The sequence below is a fragment of the Propithecus coquereli genome, unplaced genomic scaffold (assembly GCF_000956105.1).
Source record: "Propithecus coquereli isolate 6110/MARCELLA unplaced genomic scaffold, Pcoq_1.0 Scaffold73, whole genome shotgun sequence".
Lineage (NCBI taxonomy): Eukaryota > Metazoa > Chordata > Mammalia > Primates > Indriidae > Propithecus > Propithecus coquereli.
In genome coordinates, this window is record NW_012153396.1 from 6,069,852 (window position 1) to 6,089,892 (window position 20,041).

General features: G+C 39.2%; 1 protein-coding gene across 1 annotated transcript in view; it reads left to right on the top strand.

Annotated features, from left to right (window-relative positions):
* SORCS3 (sortilin-related VPS10 domain containing receptor 3) overlaps positions 1–20,041 on the top strand; it is a 624,980-nt gene that overhangs the window by 332,812 nt on the left and 272,127 nt on the right. The window lies entirely within an intron of this gene.

Sequence of the window (20,041 nt, forward strand, 5' to 3'; positions counted from 1 at the left end):
GCCTCAAAAAAGTCCATTTCATTATTTTTAAAAATTATATTAAAGATGCAGTGGCCCAATGAGATCTCTTCTTTGAACTCCAAATCTATATATTCAGCTGTGTGCTTGATATTGTCTCTTGTGTACCTCAGAAGCCTCTCCACTCAACATATTCCCAAAATGAACCTCTGCTCTCCCCCTAACATAGATGGCTGTCTTCCAGCCTGCTGGAATTCCATCCATTTAGTTGCAAACTCAGAAACCAGAATCTCACCCTCACGGTGCCCCTTGCTTCCTTTCCTGTGCCTGGACTCCTCTTCCCTAACACAAGCCTCATCATCATCAGATGTCGGATCCAGCATCACTCCCTCAGGACACTTTCCCTAAACTCCCTGACAAAATCAAATCCCCTTTGATGTTCTTTTGCATAGCGCTGTGCACGCCTCCTTCAGAGCACTTGTTGCAGTTGAGATTTTATACTGATTTGTGTGATTTTTGGATCATCTGCATTCATCACTAGCTTACAATCTCTGGGAAGGCAGGGCCACGTCTGGTTTTACTCGCTGTTGTAGCACCAGTCCCTAGCATAGTACCTGGTATCAAATCAGTGCTCAGGAAATATCTGTTAAGTGAGTCAATTAGTGGATGAATGCTTAAATGCTGTAGTAATGAACCTCTGTATTCGATCAACTTACTAAAAGGGGCTTTAGTTTATTCTTCTTTGTATTTCCTGCCATCTCTAGAACTTTAGCACAGTGCTCAATGCCAAACTATTGTGTAATAATGTTGTGGAATTAATCAGTGAAAGGAAACAGATAATTATGAGCACTGTCTTACACAGTGATATCCACAGAATAACCTTGGTTCAAATAGCTTCTTCTCTTTGATCTCTTAAATCCTGAAACAGTTGGTCTTCAATATATATATGAATGTATGATTGTGATTGTGAATTGTGTGTGTGCGTGTGTGTGTGTGTGTGTGTGTGATGTCAGCACCTTTAAACAATAATTTCAACATAACCTTTATATGTCTCATTAACAGAGCCTCATGGTGGGTGCCAGGTGCTTAATGCAATCCCCTGAGGACACCCACATGACATTTGCAGAGCAAAAGCCATTGCAAACACATTTCTTTCATGGCATCAAGTGGATATTGTATGAAAGACTTAGCCAAATGTCAGCTGGTCTGTGAGTTTAGATGCTTAGTATAGCCAGAAATTTTGAAGCTATATTTTAAAAAGTAAATTATTTGAATGTTATGAAATGGTTGGATGGAAATTTATTTAGATGAAGCTCCAAACTCAAGCCATATGTTTATTTATGAAGAGACAAGCTAGGTTTGCAGCAACAGAATTCTCATACCAAGAAGTTGATAAACCAAAGGCAATATGTCTTCTGTGCATTTAGGAGTATCCTTTGCTTCTATCGCCACAGCACTGAGAGCATCTGGGGCATTGCTCATGAAGTACCCTTGTGGATATAAGGAATTAAAAATACTTTCAGACTTGGTGGTTGCTTTTTCACTTAGTAAAAATATTTGGAAATGTGGCAGTGGGTGTTGATGGATTTTCCTAATCACACCGCGCATTTCTAGATGTATTATTCCTTAGGTCGTCTATCTTGTTGACATCTTTTGCATAAAGTGGCCGAATGTTCTTCAGGCCCATAAAGTTTCTAACTGGTGCCTGGTCATTCTTCTTTTAAATAAATGATGTGAGAAGGCAGATGATACCCCTGGCAACACTTGCAAAGATGGTATAAAACACCTAGCCCCGGTCATCCAGGTTGCAGAAGAGTTTTTCTTTATTTTGGGGGTAATTTGGCGGTTTAGAGTCAAGGAGAGTGATGCTATGAAGCAGCAAATGAAAATGCAAGTGTAGTTGAGATTGATATACAAATGTGTTATTTCAGACTAGAGCCTTCTCTGATGTGCATGCATCAAGGCAGCTGTTTCCTTCTGGAGAAAATGAAAAGTGCTAGTATTAAGGTAACTGCAGCATCAAAGGGAGATGTTTGTGGTGAGGATTGAATCGATGTTTCCGTTATTGTGCGTTTGATGAAATGCACTAGCAATTTCTTTAGAGTCTAGAAGACTATTTTGTTATGTTGTATGTATTGCAAAAGACCTAATTGAATTATACTTTAAAGGGACAATATCCAGTTGCTTTACTCTCCAAAATGCTACCCCAAAACTGCTGGAGACTCCCCAGAAGATCCCAATCAGTAAAGGCACTGCTGGAGAAGGAAGGAAATACCTTCTGGATAAAACAAAATTGCATCTAGAAATTGAGAGATGCACATGACGTCCTGTTAGTTGAGATGCTGGGTGATGGGTTGTGAGTTAACCGGGAAGCCCATCTCCTGATACTGGTCAAGGATTGGTTGTGGTAAAAGATCATCCAAGTCTTCCAAAGCTACAAAGGAGTGGAGGGACAAATGCGCCTTGCATTTGACCCTGCTGGGGGGCCGTGCCTCTACAATCCCAATGCATTCCAGTCTACTAATGTCCTTTCTGTTTCCCGATCAGCTTGACTCGGGCTTTTGACCAATTCCTTCCATTCTGACCATCCCACAAGCTTCCCAACTCCTGTCAACTCCTGTCAACTCCTGTACCAACTCCTCCTCTGCCCTATGTATTCTTTTGCCATCTTGTGTTTTAATATAAAAGGAAATACAAGAGATTCATTCTTAGGTATAGGAATCTTTGGAGATGTTTTATAAGAATCTTGGAGGTTTAAAAAAACCGACAGAAGTAATAGTTTATAGTTGCCCAAAATGGAAATGATAAGAGAAAAGATACTCGCCTCCCCTCATCTTAGAACCAAAGCTCTGTAACTTCTATTGAGGCCTGTGTATTTATTAGTTATTTAAGTGGCATGATTCTCTTTTGTTCCTATGTGGCTACTTTCTCACTGATAACTAAAACAGCTTACATTGTGACATTTTTGGATTAGTTGGAGGGTTCAATGATGTTATTAAAACTGAGAGTGTTTGAAAAGTTTTGTGATAGATTTTGAAGACAATACAATAGAAATAGATAGCTGCCGTTCTCATTGTACAAAGCTAGGTGTTTAAACATTCCTCATTTTGACAGGAGACTCAATGTTGTTTTCGTTTTTTGTTTTTTTTTAAATGGGCACATGCTCATGTATTCGCAGATGCATACATCCTGGCACAGGGGACCTTCCATAGGAGATAGAGAGCTAAACATAGCTATTTTTCTGCATGAGAGGTGGGATTGCAAAGCTCTCTATTACCATTTATCTTCTTGGCAAAATGAAACTTTAACAAATACAGCTGGCTTTGGAGTTCAGAGATGAGGAACTCAGTGGGATTTCAGACTCCATTGTTTTCAGACACTTCTGAGCTAGGCTGGTCTAGAATTGCCAGTGATTTTGATGTACAAAGCACTTTCTGAAACATTAGCACACATAATGCAGGGCTGCTGTTATCGTAGTTAAGGGGTGGGCGCGCAGCTAAGGGTTTTTGTTGATTACCTCCTACCAGCCAAGTTCAATAATAGCTGACAAATTGACAGACTGGTTAAGGAGCTGGTCCAGTTCTAGGCATCGTGACTGGCAGTCCAGAGCCCAGTACAGAGGAGGAGGTTGTGCTATATAGGCTTTGCCGATTGGACCCTACCTGGGGCTGCTACATCATGAGCAGAGCATATATAGAGTGTGGAGGGCCTGCAAATTTAAAAAGAAGTTTTAAACTTGCACTTCTAGAATGCTGAATACAAATTAAGATGTGCCTTTCATTTATATTCTCCTTTTAAACCCTCAGATTAAAAATGTAATTGTATTCAGATCCTCCAGGATTAGTAGGTGATGATAACTTTCTCAGTAGCCATTGGCAGAAAGAGGCTTCCTGTCTCCCCACCTGGTGGGGATGAAGCTGTAGGGGATTAACTAGCGATGACTGTGGTTTTGAAGCTTTTCCTCTGTGGAATAGGAGTAAGACTAAAGGATTCTTTTTATTTAAAGAAAAAAACATGTCATTTTCATTAGGTATACTCCCGTTCCTATAAAACCATTTTTGTATCATTTAAGAGAAAGGAACATCCATAGCCCTACTCACTTATGACAAATGGCCACCGCTCTTGCAGGTGTCCCCATCAGTATGATGGGGATGTGATGTCTCCATTACCATAGAAACACCAGGCAGTGGAGCAACCACCTAGTGCGTCGGGGACATAATCCAAGAAGCCCTGTGAGAGTCACATGTTACCATTGATCTATTCGAGCTGAGTTCTGAATGTAAACTATTAACTTGCATTCATCAAGGGCAGTGCAGGAAGGATCCCCATTCATGTCAACGTTGCTCACAAGAACATCAGCTCAAAGGAAAAACCTTCAGTGAAGTTAGAGATCTGGTGGCCCCAAGCCTGCTTTTTCTACGTGATGTCCCAGACATTCTGTCCTTGCCTTCTACCTTCTGGATGTCCATTTTAGTAGCCTGACACATTTCTTTGAGGGGAAAGAACATTTGCTAAAATAATTAATGGAAGATCCAGCCTGTGTGTGCTTTAAGAAGTGTGCACAGGTAGGCGACAGCGCCTTTCTTAAAGCAGTTATGCTCTCATGGGAGAGATTCAGCATGGCAGCGTTTGAGTGAAGGCAGTGGCTATAGCAGCACATGGGCTGGGAGGGGGAGCAGTGCAGCTTCACAGCCTTCTCTGTGTTCCTCCACCTGCTTCCTCTGTGGACTGACCTTATCTTTATGTCTGTGCTGATTCTTTGTGTTCACACCATTACCCTAATGCTGACTCCTTTACCAGAATCTGGAGGCTAGATTTCCGGTTTTCCAATTGGGCGCAGGAATTCTTCTGCTTGTCCCTTCCTTTGCAAGCCTCTCTGGCCTTAAGTCTTGTCCACCTGAGCAGGTCAGGCCATTTATGCTTCCTCCATTCTCACGCGTACATCTTGACCATTCACCTTAGTAGGACAGCACCTGGCCTTATAAAGTCCGTGTCATTCTTTAAGCCTTTTTAATCAAATTGTCATGTATAGATAGAAAAGTGTAATCTCATGAGTCTGAATTTTCATAAACTTAACACACCCATGAAACCAGCACCCTGATCAAGAAACACTACTGGCACCCCAGAACTCCTGTACTTTTTCAGCTAATTAGCTTCTACCTGCAGTGGGGCCACGGTCGATCAATCAGGGTCATTTTTAACTTCATGCAGGTGATTTACGGCTGGCTAAGCTGGTGAAAAACAGAAGATACATTCCTCAGAAGAAAGCTTAGAAAGTAGCAAGTGAGCTAAACGATGGAGAGGAAAAAAATGCTTTAAATGTTAACATTAGAAAATTATACTAAACCAAAGGCGAGAATTTATCGACATTGAGTAAGCCCAGCTAATCTAGAAAAGTCTTAAGGAAACTTTAAAAAAAAAATGTTCATTTAAAATTAATTTAGCAGTATTCATTTTTTAAAATGTATTTTTTTGATTTCATAATGATAATATGCAATGTTGGCAAAGTTAAGGTAAAACATATTCTGAAATATTAATAGTATTGATGGGAATGGAAATGAGTTTTTCTTCCTGGAATGTATCTTGGCAATACATGTCAGAAAACGCACACATATTCATAACTTCGATCCAGTAATTCAAGTGCTACACCTCTGAGACTATTCCTATGGAATAATACCATGAAGCTCTAGGCATAATGATGCTTATCAAAGTCATTTATAATGGGAAAAACTGGATGGAAACTTACCGAATGGCCAACATTAAGGGACCTTAAATAATGGTGAAAACATTTTCTGGAATATTATGCAAGCATTAAAATGGTGGTCACAAAGACCACATAGCAACGTGGATATGTATTAACACCTACTGAATACATATAGGCACATCTCAGAGACATTGTGGGTTCAGTTCTAGACCATTAAAATAAAGCAAATATCACAATAAAGTCAGTCACATCAATTTTTTGGTTTTTCAGTACACATAAAAGTTTATACTCTCCTGCAGTCTATTAGGTGTGTAATGGCATTATGTATAAAAAACAGTATATATACCTCAATTAAAAATCCTTTATTGCTAAAAAATGCTAATGATCGTCTGAGCCTTCAGTGAGTCATCATCTTGCTTGCCTTGGTGTCGACGGTTGCTGCCTAATCAGGGTGGTGGTTGCTGAAGGTTGGGGTGGCTCTGGGGCAATTGTTTATAATAAGGCAACAATGAAGTTTGCTGCATTAATTGACTCTTCCATTCAGGAAAGGTTTTTATGCAGCATTTGATGCTGCTTGATAACAGTTTACCTGGTGGAGTCAGCCCTTTCCAATCCTGCCACTGCTTTATCAATTAAGTTTATGTAATATTCTAATTCCTTTGTTGTGATTTCAACAGTGTTCACAGCATCTTCGGTAGGAGTATTAATAGATTCCATCTCAAGAAACCACTTTCTCTGCTCATCCATAGGAAACAACTCCTCGTTTGTTCAAGTTTGATCACGAGACTGTAGCAATTCAGTCACATCTTGAGGCTCCACTTCTAATTCCAGTTCTCTCGCTGTTTCTACCACATGTATAATTACTTCCTCCACTGAAGTCTTGAACCCCTCAAAGTCATCCACGAAGTTTGGAATCAGTTTTTTCCGAACTTCTGTTCATGTGGAAAATTTCATCTCCTCTCATGAATCACAGATGTTCTTTCATAATGGCATCTAGAATGGTGAATCCTTTCCAGAAGATCTCAATTTACTTTGCCTAGATCCGTCAGAGGAATCACTGTCTATGGCACCTATAGACTTATGAAATGTATTTTTTAAAACAAAAAGACTCAAAAGTTGAAATTTCTCTTTGACCCATGGGCCACAGAAGGGATATTATGTTAGCAGACATTAAAACAACATTCGTTTCCTTGTACATCTCCATCAGAGCTCTTGGGGGACCAGGTGCATTGTCAATGAGCAATATTTTGAAAGGAATCTTTTTGTTTTCTGAGCACTAGGTCCTAAGAGTGGGCTTAAAATATTCAACAAATGATGCTGTAAACAGATGTACTGTCATCCAGACTTTGTTGTTCCATTTATGGAGTAGAGACAGAGTAGATTTTGCATAATTCTTAAAGGCCCTAGGATTTTTTTGAATGCCAAAAGAGCATTGGTTTCAACTTCAAGTTACCAGATACATTAGCATCTAACAAGACAGTCAGCCTGTACTTTGAAGCTTTGAAGCCAGGCATTGACTTCTCCTCTCTAGCTTTGAAAGTCCTAGATGGCATATTTTTCCAGTAGAGGGCTGTTTTGTCTACATTGAAAATCTGTTGTTTACTGTAGCCACCTTCATCAGTGATCTTTGCTAGATCTTCTGGATAACTTGCTGCAGCTTCTACATTAGCATTTGCCGTTTCGCCTTGTACTTTTATGTTATGAAGATGAGTTATTTCCTTAAACTTCATGAACCCACCTGTGCTACTTCAGACTTTTCTTCTGAAGCTTCTTTACCTTTCCCAGACTTCATAAAATTTAAGAGAGGTAGGGCCCTTCTGTGGATTAGACTTTGGCTTAAGGGAATATTGTGGCTTGTTTGATCTTCTACAGACCACTAAAACTTTCTCCATATCAGTAATAAGGCTGTTTCGCTTTCTTATCATTTGTGTTTTCACTGGAGTACTTTTAACTTCCCTCAAGAACTTTTCCTTTGCATTCACACCTTGTCTTACTATTTGGTCCAGCAGGCCTAGCTCGTGGCCTCTGGGCTTTTGATATGCCTTCCTCACTAAGCTTAATCATTTCTAGCTTTTGATTTACAGTGAGAAACGTGCAACTCTTATTTTCACTTGAACACTTAGAAGCCTTTGCAGGGTTATTAATTGGCTTAATTGCAATATTGTTGTTTCTTAGGGAATAGGGATGCTTGGAGAGAGAGAGAAAGATATGGGGGAATGGCTGGTCAGGGAGCAGTGAGATACGTAGCATTTATCAATTAAGTTTGCCACCTTATATGGGTGTAATCCGTGGCACCCCAAAACAATTATAACATCAAAGATTACTGATCAGGTATCATCATAATAAATATAATGATAATAATGAAAGAGTTTGAAATATCATGAGAATTCCCAAAATGGGACAAAGAAATATGAAGTGTGCACATGCTGTTGGGAAAATGGTGCCAATAGATTTAATTGAAGAAGGGTTGTCACAAGCCTTTAATTTGTAAAAAATGCAATGTCTGCAAAGCTCAATAAAATGAAGTATGCTTGTACCTAATTCACATTACATATGTAATATGTACAAATGCATACATAATACATGTTAAATAAAGAAGTACTTTTGAATGCAGGTATGCAAAAACTAAAATGAAAGAAGGGAGGAAGAAATAAAAGAAGGAAGGAAGAAACAAAAGAAGGAAGCAATGAAGATCAAAAGGAAGAAAGCAAGGAATAAAGGAGAAGAAATTTTTAAATAATGGAAGGAAATATTCCCAAATATTATCTGGGTCTGTTAGGATGATAGAATTATGTTTGTGGGTTTTCTTCATACCATTTGTTTTCCAAATTTTTTATTATTTCATTACATTGCTTTTATAATTAAAATTTCTGAAAAGTAATCTACCATGAATAGTTTGTTTTCCCTAATTATAAGGCAGTGCTCTTAAAAAAGGTTTTAGGTGTGAATAGGGTTGATTTAGATAAAATCATTTCAAATCATTATTTAATCCCTTTTCAAGAAGCAGGGCGTTATAGAGGCAAATTTCCCTAAACTAGGAATACATCGAGCCTGAGATTTTTCTTTCTTCAGCTTTGTTTTTCACTATTGTCCCTTCAGAATTGTGAAACTCTAGGAATAATTTTTTTTCTCCTAACAAAAAGTGTACTCTTGTCGGATATAACCTCAATCTATGTTATTTATAACTCAGCAATAGATATAGATTTTATTATTTAGAAGGCACTCACTATAGATAGATGTTAAGGAGGTGATTTATTCTGGTAGTTTTTCAGATGAATTTTTCTGGTTCTATCCCAAAATTGAATTAGTATTTGCTTATTTGATTTGACAGCTGTAATGGAAACAAATACTCCTAGAGTCAAGGGGTGTAGACATTTCTAGTGGATTGAGCCTTCAGCCCAGTAACTCCTACATGCCCCGTGTTACATTACTCAGAGTCTGACATACAGCTGCTCCTTGGAAGTGGTGATACATGTCCTGAAGTTCCTCTTGTGTGTAGGCACTGACAAGTGCTTGTATATATATTATTAGGTTGAATTCTCACAGGCAGATGCAAGGTGGATATTATTATTTCCCAGTTACAGATGTGCGTGTGACTCTCGAAGGCCATGCTAACTTGCTCAAGGTCACGCAGCCAGTGAGGGCCTGGCCAGCTCCCTATTGTAGTCCTGACTGAGGAGCAGCCACTGCGATTAGCTCTCCCTGGTAGACAGGTGGCTTTCCGTTGCCTTTGGACAGAACTGCATGTGGGCCACTTTTACACTGAGCCCAGCCCCAGAGAGGTTATAGTAGTGTCACAACAAAACCAGCCGTGTGTCTGTGGGATGGGCACACTTATAGCTCTGGCTTGGATGTTGCAAAGGCAATATATGTAACTAATATGTTTGTACTCCCATAATATTATGAAATTTAAAAAAAGAAAAAAAAAAGAAAAATATTCATTAAAAGCCAAAAAAAAAATATATATAGCCGTGTGAAATCCAAACCTATTAATGAATCCAGTGGTTCTTCTGGCACATCCCTCAGCTGATGGCACTTTCTGGAGTGGGACTTTGAGTAGAGAAGTCATCAAACTGCTCACTGCTGATAAGACATAGGCATGATTAATTCTGCCTCAGGCAAAAAAATAAACAACAACAAGACAGTGGTGTTTTTGGAGGGGGTTTGTCCGGCTTTGCTCGCTTTTCCCATTAATTTGTTCAAATCCTTGGGTTAATATGTAGATTACACCAAGGTGTTTGCCATTCAAATAGATAATACTCTGATCTGAAGTTTTTAAAGGAAGCTTATGGAGACAACATCTTTAATATGGTAATGAAGATAGAAGTTGAAATCATTTAACTTCATTTACAAATCATGAATATGTATTATACTTTAAATGAAAAGAAGGACTAAAACAGATATAGTGTTTGTTCAATTTGCTAAAGAGAAGACAATTTGTCAAGATTCTTTTTCCCCCCAAAACTCAAGCAATATGCAAATGTAGGAAAATCAGACCCCCGTGTTAATTCCATGGCATGATGAATATTTTTATAATCCTAATTAGTACCAGTCATTTAGTCTAGCAATTTCCCCCAATCTAGCCAATTTGAAATTAAAATAGATGCCTTGATTACAAAACTCATTAGCAAAGAAGCACCCTTCTCACTAACCAGTTCATTTAAAATGCACAAACTGAATGAAGTGTGGAACACTTGTGTTGTCAATTGGCATAAGTGAAGTGAGTCTTAATTGGAAGCATTGTGAAGTATTTGTATTGCTGCATGTTTCATTGCAGTATAATATATCATTCATTAAATGTAACAAAAGCAACTTTTAAATGGTTTAATTAAGCAGAGTTTGTGCACTTGGTAATTTTTATAAAGTCGAATGTCACAATTGTTTGCATTTGAAGTATTGATGGGTATTAATGTCAGGAAGACGAAGTCTGAGTCCGCATTTATCATTCCGATTATGCCAAGAATGGCAGGTTTAATGTGAGAGGAGAAAATTAATTATAGAACATTGACTTCTTACTTAAATGTACCCACATGCATATTGTCCTCGTGAATTTGGACATGGGCACTCCAGAACTACCTGATTTATGGCTGGAAATGGAGGGGAAGGGCCTGGCTGAGGAGTAGGAGTGGAATGGAAGGAGAAAATAACACTTGGGAATTTTTCTTTGTGTCATTTCTTTTTTAATCAAGGGAGGAAGTGGTAGGTGGAGAGAAACGCTATCCGGTATATTTTCATCTACTCGAAAGAGCAATGAGAGGTGGAGCAGTGCAGATTGATGTTCCATGTAAGCAGAATGTGATGGGAGTGGGAGAGGAGGAGGAAACTGGCTCCAGACCAGGAAAGTACTGCAGATGGGGAATCCACAGAAGTCCCGAACTGGGGCCAGACAGCAAGGAGTTTGAGGCTGGGTTTTCCGTGGAAGCGGATGCAGAACGTGGCAGTTCTGTATGCGTAAGGAATAAGACACGTAGAGAAGCCAGTGTTCCCTTGATGTTTCTTCTGTGTGTAATCCAGATGTCAGCTGTTGCCTTGTATTTATGGATTATTTCAACCTCACATCAGCAAGGATGCAAGGCTCAGCCGTGTAACTGGTTTCCATGAGAAATTCAATTTTAGCAGACACTGTTGATGTCCTGCGCATACCCATTTGATATTCCCACTCCAGTGTGCTCCCTCTGACTTCTGCCTGCGAATGCATTGTGTTTCTTTGTCCAAGGGCTTTCTCTAAAGCCTCAGGAGGGGGCGACTCTGCCCCTCTGTGCAGCAAGCTATGGAAGTGCCAGGGAACTAACATCTGGGAGCAGTTCTTAGCCAATGACCAACAGAATTTAGTGTATAGATACTCCGGCTTCCTTGTCTCATGTGTGATAACTCTGAGGCATATGTTTTATACTTTTTATCTAGAATTTCCCAATGGGATTAAGCTCTATTTGCCCACAAAGTTAGCTGGCTTTATAACACAGTCCATTGACTACTTTCTATTGCCTAGGTAATTTTTCTACTTTAATACTAGGGATTTTTGCTTTTCATCTCCCAAATAAGCTCTTTAATCCTTGACTCAGGGACTGCTCCTGGGAGGACTCTAATCCTTTGTGCCAAATATTTTGTGATTTTGTGGCAATAGCTAAAGATTTGTGAGATCAAGGTTAGGAATCACAAAACCTAGATTTCCACCCAGAAATCACCCTATGACATTTCTGTGTTCCTAGTTTCTCCTGGGCTGTGCTACCCTCTGGTTCTTCCTCACTGTTGTGAACTACACAACCCCCACCCACCCTTGCCACCTCCCAAGATGTCCAAGATTTCCACCACCTAATCCTCAGAACTGCGACTATGTTGTCCTAGGGAAAAATGGACTTTACAGGTGTGTTAAGGATGTTGAGATGGGGAAGTATCCTGGATTATTTTGGGAGATCCCAGTGTAATCACAAGGGTTCTTATAAGAAGGAGGCAAGAGGGTAAGAGTCAAAAAAGGGACATGTGACACAGAAGCAGAGGTTGCTCAAAGTTCTCTGAAGATGAGGCCATGAGCGTCCCCTATGAGGAATGCAGGTGTCCTCTAGAAGCTGCCGAAAGGCAAGGAAGTGCCTGGAGCCTCCAGAAGGAATGCATTCCGCTGACACCGTCATTTTAACACCGTAAGACTCATTTTGGACTTCTGACTTGCAGAGCTGTAATATAATGCGTATGTGTTGTCTCAAGCCAGTAAGTTTGTGGTAACTCATTACAGCAGCAACGGGAAATTCATACACTTACTGACCCTTTCCCTGGCTTCCCTGGATCTTCTGTCCCAGAGCAAGCGAAACCATCTGCTTGCCTGCACCTGCTTCTGCAGGCCCAGGCTCCCACAGACCAGACACAGGCCTTGCAAGACCTGTGACCTCTGTTCATGTGGTCCTGAAATAGGAAGAGTTCCTCCTGCAAGGAATTCTGGTGAAAAAGCACATGTTCTTCGTCTTGTCACATATTGTATTCATTTGTCAGGGATGCTGCAACAAAGCACCACAGACTGAGTGGCTCCAGCAACAGAAATTTATCATCTTGCAGTTCTGGAGGCTAGAAGTCTGAGGTCAAGGTGTCAGCAGGGTGGATTTCTTTCTAGGCCTCTGTCATTGGGTTGTAGATGGTCATCTTCTCCCTGTGTCTTCACGTGGTCTTCCCTCTGTGTGTCTGTGTCCTAATTTCCTCCTCTTATGTGAACATTAGTTGAATGAGGTCCTGTCCTAATAAACTCATTTTAACATTTTTAGCTCTTTAAAGACCCAATCTGCAAATATATTCCGAGGTTCTGGGGATTAGAATTTCAGCAGGTAGATTTGAGGGGATGCATTTTGGCCCATAACATATGTGTCAAGGTTGCTAAGTAATGAAAGTCTTGCTGTCCTTTGTGTCTCTGCTGCCTACTGTGAGTGGAGAGCAGAAGTTTTTTCCTGCTACACAGCATGAGATGCTCTTGAGGCACATGAAACAGAACCAACCATCAGGAAGATTGGCAGTGGGGGTGGGGGCCTGGGGAGGGCAAGGGAGTAGGGCTATTCCTGAGATGGAAACCTGTTCCATGTGAGAGGCCCTGAGCCTGGTCAGAAGGTTCCAAACTGGTCTTTGGCCTTGACCCTAGACAAGATTAGGAAATCATGGAGAGCACAAGAACAAAGATGGTACCCAGGCCATGGAGACCACTTGGAAGAACTTTGAGGGAACAGATTCTGAAAGAAGTCTCAGATGGAAATTTATTTTTGAGAATCGTGGCTGTTTGCTTGTATAAGCTAGATTTGCTTTTTATTGTAGTTGTGGTTTGTTGGGGGCATTTTATTTTTGTTCTCCCTTTGCATTTGAAAATGTCTGTAGATCTCATATGTGCCAGAAGTTACAGAAAAAAAGTTTGGTTGACCTGAATGTGTTACAAATCCTCTTAAAATTCATCTTTGGCTTCCCCTTAGCTTGGAAGAGAAAGTGAAAGGCTTTAGCTCAGCGTGTAGACCATGTTAGCACAAATCCTGACTTTCTACCTCCTCTTTTTAAGCACTTCCTTCACTCATGCAACAGGGGCTGCATCCTCTCATTTCACACCAACATGCCACAGTACATGTGCGTCCATCTGGGAGTCCTTTTCCCTCCTCTTCATCTAGTGAGTCCTGTTTATCTTTAAAAACTCAAAGCAAATACGACTTTCTGGAGAAAGCTTTCCCTAGACAAACTCTATGAAGGCCTAAGTAATCTAGATTTTTTTTCCAGAAAAATCTAGAAAGAAGCTATTTTCCTTTTAGCATACTTGGAAGCTTTTAATTCTATGGTTTTATATATTTTAGGTACATTAGGGGAAATAAAATTTTTCTCTGTGTTTAGGACATCTAAAGTTTATAAATTATCCCTGGGCAAGAGATAAAGAGGACCTGAATAAGGGTAGTCACTGTGGTATTGAAAAGAAAGGGGACAAATTATAGAGTGATTTGAAAATAGAATCAGACTTTGGGACTGCCTAGAAGTTGCAGGGGAGAAGGGTGCCTGATAAACCTGTCCATGACAACAGCCAAAGGACATCATAGATCTGATAGTCCGACGGCCTACAAAAATACCTAAAGCCAAGGGCTGTGCCCACGGCATGTTTCTTTCCTGACAAAGGTGGTGCTTGTTTCCCAAATGCACTTACTAGAAGAGGGGAGGCCCTGGTAGACGCTGCTGCCAGGGTGTGTGGTAGAGGGGATAATGACTTTCCTTTGTGGCTGCTGTTCCCTTTAGTTGCCTTGTTGACATCTTGCCCTAAGCCTCCCGGGCTGCTCTGAGTACTGGAGGCAGCAGGCAGTGGTTGCTGTCTGAGCGAGTTATTGAAACAAGGCTTTTTAAAATGGAGACTTTTTAATTTGAAGTGCTTGGTAGAGATACCAGGGCTGTAATTCAGAAGCTTTGTAATAGGTGGTGAGGGAATGAGTGAGGAAAAAAAGATATATTAACTTTTCTTTCTTCAAATACTGTTCTGCTAACATTGGGCATGAATGTTTTCATAATTGAGATGCTGAAAGGTAGCTGAGAAATCCACTCTCCCTTGTGTCTGTCTCAGGCGTAGATGGTCTCTTGAACCTTCCAGCCCAAGGGCTCCAGTCCCCGAAGGGAGTTTTTCAGAGTTCACTAGTAGATCATTACTCTTGATACAGTCTGCCTACCCTTAGGTTTATACAATTCCTTTCCCTATTTTGATACTAAAAATGCCAGTTTAATAATCAGGTGAAAAGATGATATTATTCATTTAATCTCCATTACAGGTATTACAACTTCGTCATTAAAAATACTGAAAATTTCGCCACCACCTTTGTCTCCCCCCACCCAAGTCAAGTAGGTTATTACTCAATAGCAGAGTCTAAAAAATCCTAACAGATATTTGTTTTAAAATCTCAAAAGAGCTTTTTTGTTAGAGTGAATATTGGTACCATAAATGGGAAAATGAAGAAAAGAAGCATCAACAGCAAAAACCATCTCTTACGTTTTAGTACATGTCTTTGAAAGTCTCAACAACCTGCTCTTTATTACACAGCTACCGAGTGAAGTACATTATACTCAATAAATACTTACGGGGCACTTATCGTGTACTAGGACCTGGAGATGCAGTAATGGATACTGATACCATCTCTGCTGTCATAAAAAGAGAAATACTGATCAAATAAGTAATTGATGGCAGTGGCGATAAGTGCTACAAAATAGAAGCATCGATGGTTATGAGAGTATCTGTTGGGGATGAGGTCTGACCTCCCTTCAAAAATGTTTCATATAATTACCGTAGTGAAGACTTAAAGTAGTCTATGAGAGTGAAACATTTTTAGATGCTCATAACATTATTTAAAATAAAACTAGGGTCACTATGAGGTGTCTTCAGATTTTTATAAACAGCTTTATTGAAGTATAATTGACATTTAATAAGTGTACAAATTACAATATGTAAATTTGATACAATTTTGATATGAATATACCCATGTAGTCATTGCTACAGTCAAGAATATAGCAAATCCATTGCCTCCAAAAGTTTCCTTGTGGTCCTTTCTACTTCTTCCTTTCCACCCTTTTTCATCCCCCTGCCGTAGTCACACTGGGGATGTTTTTCTGTCACTAGAGATGAGTTTGCATTCTCTAGAATTTTATATAAATGGAAGCATGCAGAATGTATACTTTTTTTTCATGGCTTCTTTCTCTTATAATTATTCTGAGATTCGTCTATGTTATGTGTGGCAATAGTTTCTTCTTTTATTGTTTTCTTGGTAGTGTTCTATGGTATCTACCACAATTGGTTTATCCATTCACTCTTTAATGGATATTTGGCTTGAATCTAGATTTTGGCTATTAAAAATAAAGTTTCTATGAAAATTCATGTAAGAATTTTTGTATGGACATATGCTTTCATTTCTTTTGGACAAAAAGTAGTGGAATGCCTGGATCACATAGTAGATATAGTTTCAAATTTTTAAGAAGATGTCAAACTGTTTTCCAAAATGGTTGTGCTATTTTTCATTCCCACTAGCAATCTATGAGAGTTGCAGTTGCTTTTTATCTTTAGCAACACTCGGAATGGCCAGTCTTTTTAACCTTAGCCTTTCTATTAATAATGGATGGGTAATGATATCTCATTGTGGTTTTTATTTTCATTCTTCTAATGACGAAGGATGTTGAGCATCTTTTTATGTGATTATTTGCTGTCTATATATTTTCTATAGGTTTTGCCCATTTTAAAATTATTTAAAATTATTTTTATTATTGAGTATGGGAGTCTTTTAATAATCTAGATAAAAATCCTTTATCAAATAATGTGTTTTGCAGTATTTTCTCCCATATCATAGCTTATCTTTTAATTCTCTTGACAGTGTCTTTCAGTGAAGAGAAGTTCATAATTTTGATGAAATCCAATTTATCAATTTTTGTCTTTCTGGATCATATTTTTGATGTCATATCTAAGAAATCTTTGCCTAAGTCAATGTTGCAAAGATATTTTCTTTTGCTTTTTATGAGATGATAATTATACTTTTTAGTTTTATATTTAGGTCCATGATCAATTTGGAGTTAACTTTGTATGTGGATTGAGGTATGGATCAAAGTTTATGATTATTGCATATGGATACCAAATTGTTCCAACACCATTTATTGAAAAGGCTATTCTTTTTCCATTGAATTGCCTCTGTACTTGTGTCAGAAATCAGTTGACCATATATGTGCAAATCTATTTCTGGGCTCTATTCCATTGATCTATTTGCTTATCTTGATACCAGTGCTATATTTCCTCAATTTCGTGGCTGTTATGGTACTTTGCATTTCCATATGAATCTGAGAATCAATTTGTCAGTTTCTACCCTCTCTCCCCCAAAAGCGTCTCTTGGAATTTTGATTGGGATTGCAAATTATAGACCAATTTGGGGAGAATTGACATTTAAAAAAATACTGACTCTTCTGGTCCATGAACACAGGATATCTCTTTATTTATTTAGGTTTCCTTTTATTTGGCTCAATAATGTTTTATGTTTTTCAATTTATACATCTTGTACCTCTTTTGTTGGATTTATCACTAAACATTTCAGAATTTGATTTTTAAATGGCATTTTAAAATTTTTTGATTTTTTTGTTTCTAGTACATAGAACAGATAGAAAAATCAGTAAGCATCTAAAAGAACTGAGCAACACAATCCTCCAACTTGACTTAACTGACATCTCTAGAACACTTCATCCGAAAAAAGTAGAGTACATGTTCTTCTCAAGTGCACGTGGAAAACATTGACCAAGGTAGACCACATTCTGGTTCTTTGTGACTGAGTACAAATATTTTAACTCAATCTGTAAAATTAAACTATTTTACTAGTTTCAGAGAAGTATGAAAAGTACCTGATGTGTGAGAAAATATTTTGAAGCCATTAGAGGGATTTTGAGAGATAAGGATTAATAATAGAAAAAAAAATCTGTACTCCCAAAATATGACTTCAAATGTTAACTAAGTACAAACTTCTGCCCTTACATGCCATCAAAGAAGGAGAAGTAAGTACCTCAGGAGTTCAGTGGCGGGAGATCTAGCCAGGGTATGTGGATGATGAGAAAAGTGACTTTTGTGGTTTTTTGATCCCTAGTAGAAGTGTCAGATTAGCACACAGAGAAGATATTCTAGGCAGTGTAAACAGCCCAGGTAAACTTGGGAAGGTGGAGAAAGGACGACGTGTGGCTGAGATTAGCAAGTAGTTTAGTTTGATTGAAGCACAAAGTACATGAATAATGTAGTCAGGAAATGTAGTCAGAAAATTAGTCTGAAGTCAGGCAGTGGGTATTTGTGTGTTAGTCTGGGGTGTTCTTTGTCATGTAGAGAGAGGAAATTGTGTGTCTTCACATGGTTCACATTGGAAATTGGGAACTGTCTATATTAAAATAGCAAAGGCTATTTGAGTAGATAATTTCTTTCATGGGAAGTAACCACTGAAAACCTAAAGGAAATCTTCAGATTTTTGCCTTTCATCAATTTCATGTGAACCCCTCATTTGTTTCAGACCTTTAGATATGAACGTTTTTCACTGTTTCTCTTGGTCTGAGACTTGACCTTTTCATTAATAATCTTATACTGATTAAGAAATTGAGTCTAGATCAAGCAATGACCTGACTGTAAAACATAGAAAAAGCGCTTTGTAGATGCTTCCACTCATTGGGAGAAGGAGAAGGCACATCAGGGATCGAGGGCAAGGAAGATAATCTGGATTTGCTCTTTGTTTGCTTGGAGCCTGTCCCTTGGGGATTATCTCTACAGCCTTTAAAATCTGGGACTCACAGTTTAGCAGTTACAGATCTCCTGTTCTTCGATGTCTGTTTCATGTGCATGTCTTAGCTCTGTAACAAGACTAGTTTCCTCATGCCGGAGCCTACTTTTTCATTCAGCCGATCTTTACTAAGGACTCGATGAGTTTAAATACTTGTACACAGTGCTTGTGTGGATATAATGATGAATCAGTGATGTATCTCAACCTGGTGGGATGGAAAATGTAATGAACTGTTAATCACATATGGTGCTGTTTGAGCCTTAGGGACCACTGACTTTCTGGGGTCCTCAGCAGGGAGGGGTCTTATTGTAGACTGCAGGATGGGGCAGGGAGGCGGCTGGATGTTGGAAGCTGAGAGGGATTTCACCAGGGAAAGGAATCTCCTGGGTATTTATTAGGTCCTCAATATATACCTGGTGACAGGTCAGTTATGGAAAAAGAGGCTCAGTTAAGAAGAAGGTATAATTTAGAGGACATCTCATCATTAATACCCAGCTGAAAGTGGTCTTCCTTGAAAGATGCCCTGCTAGGTTATGGAAAGAGAATTGAATGGACTTGGATCCAAAAGTCCTGGATTTAACCCCCTGATTTAATCCTCTTTTTCCCAGATGTGTTGTGTGGGGTGGATGGCTTGACCACTTTGAACCTGCTTCATTTTCTGTACAGTGAAAATAATGACGGAAAGCTGACACTGTGTTGTGAGAATCACACTGGAGAAGGTATATGTAGATGTGCTAAGTGCCTTTTTGTGGGGAGACCTCTGCTTGTCCTACACCAGAATTCTCCTTCAGGCCTCCCAGTGAAAGAGATGACACTGATTTTTCTATGATTTGGCCTCTGAATTGGCTGAGCCAACTCGATTTCCTTCTCCTTCAGGGCAGTTATTTTTTGGCATCTCCTCTTCTTTGCTACTTTCAATTTTAAACTTTCTGAGACTTGAAGGGGGGCTTTCTCTTGAATCAAGTCATCTGCTAAGATTCTTTGAACCTTCAGCCTCCTTAATAACTAGTTGTTCAGACTCAGGGCTAGAAAGGCCACGGTCTCAGGCAGAAGAGGCCGACTGGGTAATAGTTGGCTAATAGGACTGTACATTGTTGAGGACAGTTTCCCAGTAGAGAGTCATCAGCCCTTGATTAATATGGAGTGTGGATGTCTGTGACTGGCCTATCTTTACTCATTAAGTCACAAGCTGGGGCTCTGACTGCATTTGCAATTCATCAGGGCCCGTGTTCTCTAATTACAGAGTTGAAGACAGCAATACTCAGATCACCCAGCTCTTTCTCTTTGTCGTGGAAATACACACTGTGGAGGAAGTTATGACAATGTGTGAACTATGACATTTTTAACATTTCAATAGTGCCAATGTCACTTGGATCGCCTGTGTGTATGTGTGCGCCCGTGCTCTGCTGTAAAACCAGAAAAGGGGAGAGAAAAAAATATTTATTTAACAAACTCTTTTTTTGTTTTTATTGATACTTTTAGGTAGGAAACTCATTTTATATACTCAAGTTGGTAAATATCTTTGTAGTTGTTTTTTTTTTGTTGCTGCTTTTAACCTGCTCTCTACTTTTTATTTCCTTAATTAAGTCTTAGGAAGTCTTTGAGCTGG